Consider the following 7,150-nt stretch of genomic DNA (forward strand, 5'->3'; position numbering starts at 1 on the left):
CATTCCTGGATTCATTCATTTCTAGCACTTATCTTGTTTCACTGTGCATGTGAAGGAAGATGTTTTTGCAAACCAGCAGAAGAGTTTTGATCTTGACCCCACATACTCCTTTGCAGGCGAAGGATTGCAGGGCAGCCTGGCAGGCCTTTCCTCGGATGCTTCTCATCTTTGGCATGTCCTTCAATTCACCAGACACTTGATGATGATCTACCAGATGGAAGTCACACTCTGAGCACCCAGGGAAAAGCACGTCTGCCTTTCTGCTTCTGAAACTAAATAGGGGCTTGGCAAAGATTAACACTAACCGTGACCTTCGCCCAGGAAGGGTCCCAGAAGGGTTGGTGTTTACTGAACACTGAAGTATGTACCAGTGCTCCCACACTAACATTTTCATCAGCCTTTCAGCTTTACAAAAACCTGGAATCTCCCCTACATCATGCAAACCTCAGCTCAGCCATCTCCTGTCCAGAGAATCAACTTTGTCTCTCTTGGACAACCTCACCTGCTCACACTGCTATTCATGACTCCAAGGTCATTTCTCCTCAACATGACATTCAGCCACTGCCCCTCCCTATATTACAACCATGTTCTACAGGGGAAGCAAATTTAATGAATAGAAAAAGTGAGAGAAATTTATCAGTCAGTTCTTTCCTCATAGACTTTTTGTCTGCCCATCTGTCTGGGGTTAACAGAATTCTCTCACGTCATTTCCTCTCTTTCCCACCCCAGCTCTGTGTGGTCAGCTGGACAGGTAGGATTATCCTCATTTTACAAATGTAGAAATCAGTGCTCACAGAGGTGCCTAAGATCACCTAATTGGGACAGGAAATCATTTTCTTCCCAGAAGGTTCTCGCCACCTCCCAAACTGCCACACCCCAGTTTTTGGGTGGCCAATAACTGGCTTCATTGTCACCCTATCAGAGAAGATTTCCATGACCTAAAGTTAGGTAACCTTCATCTTATTTATTCCCATTAAGTTTTTCTTTTCCCCTTCACAATGTTAATCATATTTTGTAATTATTAAAAAATTTTTTTTGCCTGTCTCCCAACTGTCATCAGCTCTGTTAATGCAGGTACCATCTCTCTCTTGATGGCCAAAGAAGTCTCAGCCCCCAGCACTGGTCCCAGCATATGGAAGACTCAAATATGTAATTGCGGTCCTCTGACTCCTAAGTCTGTATCCATCCCACTCTAATAAGCATTCTTGGAAAAAAAATATTCTCCATACTAATCCTCACATGTAAGCCTGAAACCAAATCTTATCAAGACTATTCAATCATGAACTTGCAACACCTACTTTTTGAGCAGCATGGAGTCACAGGTTGAGTCTCCTGTTCCCCCCTAGAAATCTATTTCTTTGCCCCCACATATGTCTTGCCTTGAGGGCATGAGGAAGCCACACCCCAAAGGGGGTCTGAAAGTGTTCTTTCTACCCCATTCTTCCCCCTCCCTCACTGTTCCCACCTCCTTCTGAGGCCATGGCCTCAAGCCAGCAACTTAACAGGACTTCCCTGCCTCCACGTGGTGGGGCTTCAGTTGTGGAATGTCTAGAATTCCAGGCACAAAATGGCGGCTGGACCCAATGGTCTGAGTGGGGGCCTGCATGCCCCGAGACATGGCATGCTGGCCCAGGGATTGGTGGAGGGGATCTGATGGGCTGCCTCTATTTGCTGAGGTTGTCTTGACTTGTGACCAGCTTTGACCCTTCCCAGCCTCTCGAGCGGCCTGTCTCTCTATGACCCCTTTTCTCTGGACCCCATGAATGTCCTGAGGAGCTCTAAAAAGGCAGAGGGGTGAGGCAGGGGGAGGGACAGAGAGCCTGTGTGGGCTTCAGAGATTTTTCTCGGAACCTGCATACATTTGAAATCAGAGTCCTGTGACCCTGACCTGTTTCCTTCAGGGATCTCGGGACCTCAAAAAGAGGATATTCTATCTTCTCCTCCCCTCTGACTCTTCTCTTACCTTTTATAGTGACAAACTGCTTCTGTTTCTTGCTTCTCTAAGAAACATGCCTATGCCAGGAAAAGAAAAGACCTTCTGCCTATCTTAAGACCCAACAGACCATGGAAGCTGGTACTTCTTAGAGGCTGGTGGTCAAAGCTAGCCTTGTTCTCCCTCCAGACCACCCTCCCCAAATTAAGTTTCTTAATCCCGACAACCTCCCCAAAGAGACTCCCCATCTCCTGTCCCTTGGCCTCCTTGTTTCCTTTCTTTATAATGTCCCTGACTCACAGCACATGGACCTGTAGATAGAGAAAATGCTGCCACCCAACCTCGAACTTCCATCAGCTTCTTCATTCCTCTCACTGTGCCACCAGATCTAATGGAGCTTGCCAGAGCCTTTCTTGGTCCTCCTGCTCTGTACTTGAAGAGTGCCTCCCTGCCTTTCCCAGAGGACATGAGCAGTGTTTCCCACTCTTCTTCCTACATCTCACATTCAGGATGATGGAGATGTGTTTGTGATGAAATCATCTTCCAAGGTGAATGGTTGTGGACAGCAGCAAAGATACTCTTTCCTGGGGTCCCTCCTTCTCTGGCCATTCCTCCTCAGCCTCCTTTGAGAGATCCTTTTGCATTCCCCTAAGACCCCCGTACTTTTCTAGTCTTTCACCTTGGCAAGCTCCCCAATGCCCATGGAGGTATTACCTATAAGCAGATATTCACCAATTTCTATCTACATGTCAGATCTCTCGCACAAATTCCATACCTGAATGTCCTGTCCTTTCAAAGTCACCTCAACTCAGCATGCCCCAGACCTCACTCACAATCATCTCCCTCAGATGAGCTCTCCTCCTATATTTGCTTACTGTTGAGTGATCACCATTCACCAGCCCCATGTGCAATCCACACCCATGGCCTGCCACTTTCCACCGCTGGGTAACATTTCCAACCTTTGCTCCCCAAGCCCCTCCAATCCCAGCTACCAGCCTTGCCCAATGGGCCTCATGACTGACCTCCACTCCTGCCTTCTTCTAACTTGTGTTCCACACAACTAGTGCCTTCTTTGAAAAAAAAAAAAAACAAATGTGATCATTTCTCTCCTCTGCTTAAAATCCTTCAACGGTACTTCAAGGCTTCTATGATCAAAACTAAAATTCTAAACCTGGTCTACCAGTTCTCATTAGCATTTAGGCGTCCTTTCCCAGCCTCTGCTCACACCATTAGCTCACACAGCTCCCTCCAGCCAGGTGCCCCACACATCCTGTTCCCATCACACAGGTGGCCCCTTAGACTGGGAGCTCTCTCAAGTCAAAGTCCATTTCTGTTTGCCTGACACTTTGTGTATCCCCAGTACCTAGCTAATGCCTGGCACATAGGTATTCAATAGATATTAAATGAATAAATGGGTGAAGGAATGAACGAATGCATGAGGAAAGAACAAATTGTGACTTGTTCCAGGAGTACAACAAATGGCCAGAAGAAGCCCTGCGGCCCAAAGCCAGCTCTGCTTGGGTGGGCCTCTAGCTCCCAGGAGCAAAACATAAGGGCTTTATTAAAGACAAATCAAATCAGAGATGGAGCCCCAACTTTCCCACTCGAGACAGAAGCCCAGAAGAGAGCAGCGGTGAGGAGAGAAGGCACAAGTTCATATTTCTTAGAGCTGAACGCATTTGTGACCCCAGGGGAAGCTACTGTAAGCAACACCTTTCCACTGTCTCTTTGAGCCCAAGGCTAGCCTGCCCTCCTCCTCCACGGCCTGGCCATCCTGAGAGTGAAGAAGCAGGAGTGATTAGTTGGAATCTTGGGGCAGGAGCTACTTTGGGGCAGTACAACAAGTGGCAGCCGCAGCTGGGATCAGAGTTGCCTGCGGGGCTGGGCCACGTGAGGTGGCAGGAAGTCCTTTGGCTCCCACCTTCCCTCCGCTGGGCCCGTCAATGAACCCACAAGAGGGTTCTTCTCAGCAGGTAGGGAGAGTCCAGTAAGGTTGTAAAACTCCCACAGAGGGACCAGGCAGGTGGCCCTGAGTGCCTGGGAAACTTGAGTAAGCCTTTGGTTAGGAAATCCAATCGCCGTGCGTTGCTGTGTGGCGACCGCTTGCTAAAGACCCAGCCTTCTCAGCGGGTGAGAGCCTGCGTCCTGAGCCCGAGGTCTCATCCACCCAGCTGCAGAACCAGGGCACCAACCCCTTAGAATTTTAAGGAAAGAACAGTCTGATGGCAGTTGAAGGCAACAGTTGAAGCAAAGGCTCAGGGCAGGGCAGGATTCACAGACCAGAGAAGGGCATAGACACCCCAGACAGGATTTCAGAGAGGGGAAGGCCCCTACGGGCCCTGCAGACAGGAGAGCAGGGATGCAGACAGAGGGGCCTACGAGGATCAGAGAAGAGCTGAAGGGCAAGGGCACCTGAAGGGGTGAGGACCCAAAATGGCCAGTGGGCCAGAAGTCAAATTGACCTCTCTGGGATCTGCTGGGAGCCTGCCCTGGAGAAAAGGCTCCCAAACTCTTCACTCAATGGGCAGCAGTCATGGCTGCCTCTGTCTCAGAGCTGGTGTTTTGCAAAGGGTGTTCACTGTGAATCAGGACAAAATCAAGTCCAGGTGCATCCTCTAGCATCAAGTGTCAAATACTAAACCCATTCATTCATTCATTCATTCAACAAATACTTATTGAGCACCTATTATGTGCTGGACATTAGGAATGTAATCGGGAAGAGAAGGATGGCGACGACAAGTAACTCTAAAATACTTCTCTGTGATGATAGGTGCTTTAAACGAGCCCAGCAGGGCACTGTGCGTGCTTAAATCCCGATCCAGGTGTAGGGCTTCTCTGAGTATGATGGAGCTGAAAAATGAAAGATGAGTGAGAATTACCCAATGGGTAGGACGATGGTGTTTTAGGTAGAAGGAACTGCAGAAGCAGTGCTTAAGTGCAGAAAAAAACTTGGCAGATTTAAGATGCCAACAGTGGGCCAGGGGTCAGGAGCTCAGACAGACCTGGAAGAATTGAGGCTGGAGAGGAAGGCATGCATCGAATCACACATGCTCTTGGAGGTCATGGCCAATGTTTATTTTTGGAGTTCGTGTTGAATTGTTCTGGTCTGTATGCTGAAGGCAAAAGCACAGGCAGCCAATGGCAAGACCACAACAATGGCCAAATGCAGAAGGTTAGGACGTGTCCGATGTGCACATCGTAAGCAAAGATGAGTATATATGTATTCATAGGTGATACCAAGCCACGGGGGGGGTCAGGCACCAAATCCATCACTACCAAAGAGTCCCTGTTCTTTCTCTTGGCTCGACATCAATTACGGAGAAGAAAACGTCAGGCATCTCAGGCACAGAAACTTACTAAAGGTTAAGTCATGGTTTCACTGATGACAGAGGGACCTTGGCACAGTTTTGTTGTGTTTATGTATATATATGTGCATAATTCTCCAAACCATATCTATATGTTGAGGTAGAAGACGTAGATTGCTATCCCATTTCGCAAATGGAAAACTAAGGCCTAGGACGATTAAATGGCTTCCCAAAAGTCACAAAGGGAGAAGGAGACAGAATGCAGACCAGAAACTACCTTCTAGCTCATCTCTCAGCATGCTTTCTCTAAATAACATAGGCTCAGCAAGGCTTGGAACTGATATATGAGAAGAAAGTAAAATAAGATAAATTTACCCCCCAAAATGCATTCCTATAAGCTTGTGAAACAGCTGGATAATATATTGAGTTCTACTCTATAAGTTTGCAAATAAAGATGTTAAATACTAGATAATTTACTCATCTCCAAACCGAAGGGATTTGCTTAAAGCAAAGAAATTCTCAAAATCATAAAAAGAAGCAGGAGTAATTGGAGAGGTAACGAAGTCAATGATGATGATGGAAACTCATCCAAATACTCTTGGGTTATGTAATTCTAATTAATACTCCTACTTGGCTGTTCAGAACTTGAGAAACTCCTGGTGAGATTCATCTGGAAGACAAACATGTCTCACCTAGTACAGAATGGACTCCCTGATAGCAAAACAGGCAACAGGAAAACCATATTGAAATGGATTAAAGATGGAGGGAATTACCAATGGTTTGGAAAAGAGAATCTGAGAAATGCAAACACGACAGCTTGTGGATGAGAATGCAAGTGCTCGATAGGACACCTGCCCCTGCTTGTCCTGCTTGCTTCTACTTACCAGTTGGCTCTGACATCCTAAAAATACTTCCTACCCTATAATCCCCCGAGCGTCTCAGGATAAACTCTCCAGTGGCTCCCCTGCCCTAGCCCCACACAGCCCAAGGTCATACACATCATAGTAAGCTTCTGACAGCCTCACCTCATTGACCCCTAAATCTAACCCATGGAACCTCGTCCTTCTTCCTCTAAGCATCCGGCTCATGTTCCCCAGCTTACACATACCAGAAGCTGCCACATCCTAAGGCAACAGACTCCTTGGGATATCATGTGTCCATTCACAGCTGAACTCCGAGGTCCCCTAAAGCAACCAGGGCATAGCCCTTCCCAGCCCGGGCCCTGGGCAAGCATTCACGGACTGGGCTCTCAGTCCTAGAAATTGTGAGCAAGAGAGCACAGAGGTTGAAAAGACTTAGCTCTTCTCATGAGGAGACAGTGGCTCTCTGTTCCTCTGTCCCTCCTCCTTTCCGGACTGGGATTGGCCTCACTCTATGTTACCCCAAAATGAGCTGGACTCAGCTGTGATGCTCAAGGAAATGAAGCGTGTCCCCCAGCCTTCTTTTAAGGAATACAGAATCTCAGCTGATCAGAGAGGTCCCTCTGCACTGGCCACGTCCCCCTGGGGAGGCTGCAGGAGGCCGGCTGCTGCACTGCCTTTTGGGGCGTCTCCGCTCCCAGCAAAGTCTCCTGGAGGCCAGGCTGGGCGTGGGCAGGGCTCAGCCACATCTCTCCCCATGGCTGTCTTCCCTGAGCCTCCCTATTCTCCTTCCCTCTCTCCACATCGTTTATAAGACTGTGGGGTGAACTGCGTCTGAGCCCAGGTTGCCCGCAGCTCTGGTGGGAGGGGAACGAACAGGGAGAAGTGGACGCGAGGGGAAGGAAGGGCAGGTCAGGTCCTGCTCCTGGAGGCTGGGTGGGGGGGATGGGCGCTGTCCCCTCCCCAGCATCCCCAGGACAACAGTCAGTTGGCACCACAGCCTAGGCACGCCTGGGCACCAGCCTCTGCCCACTGTCCCCCCCGCCAGGTGG

Source organism: Tursiops truncatus, chromosome 2, assembly GCF_011762595.2.
Source record: "Tursiops truncatus isolate mTurTru1 chromosome 2, mTurTru1.mat.Y, whole genome shotgun sequence".
In the NCBI taxonomy this organism is placed as follows: domain Eukaryota; kingdom Metazoa; phylum Chordata; class Mammalia; order Artiodactyla; family Delphinidae; genus Tursiops; species Tursiops truncatus.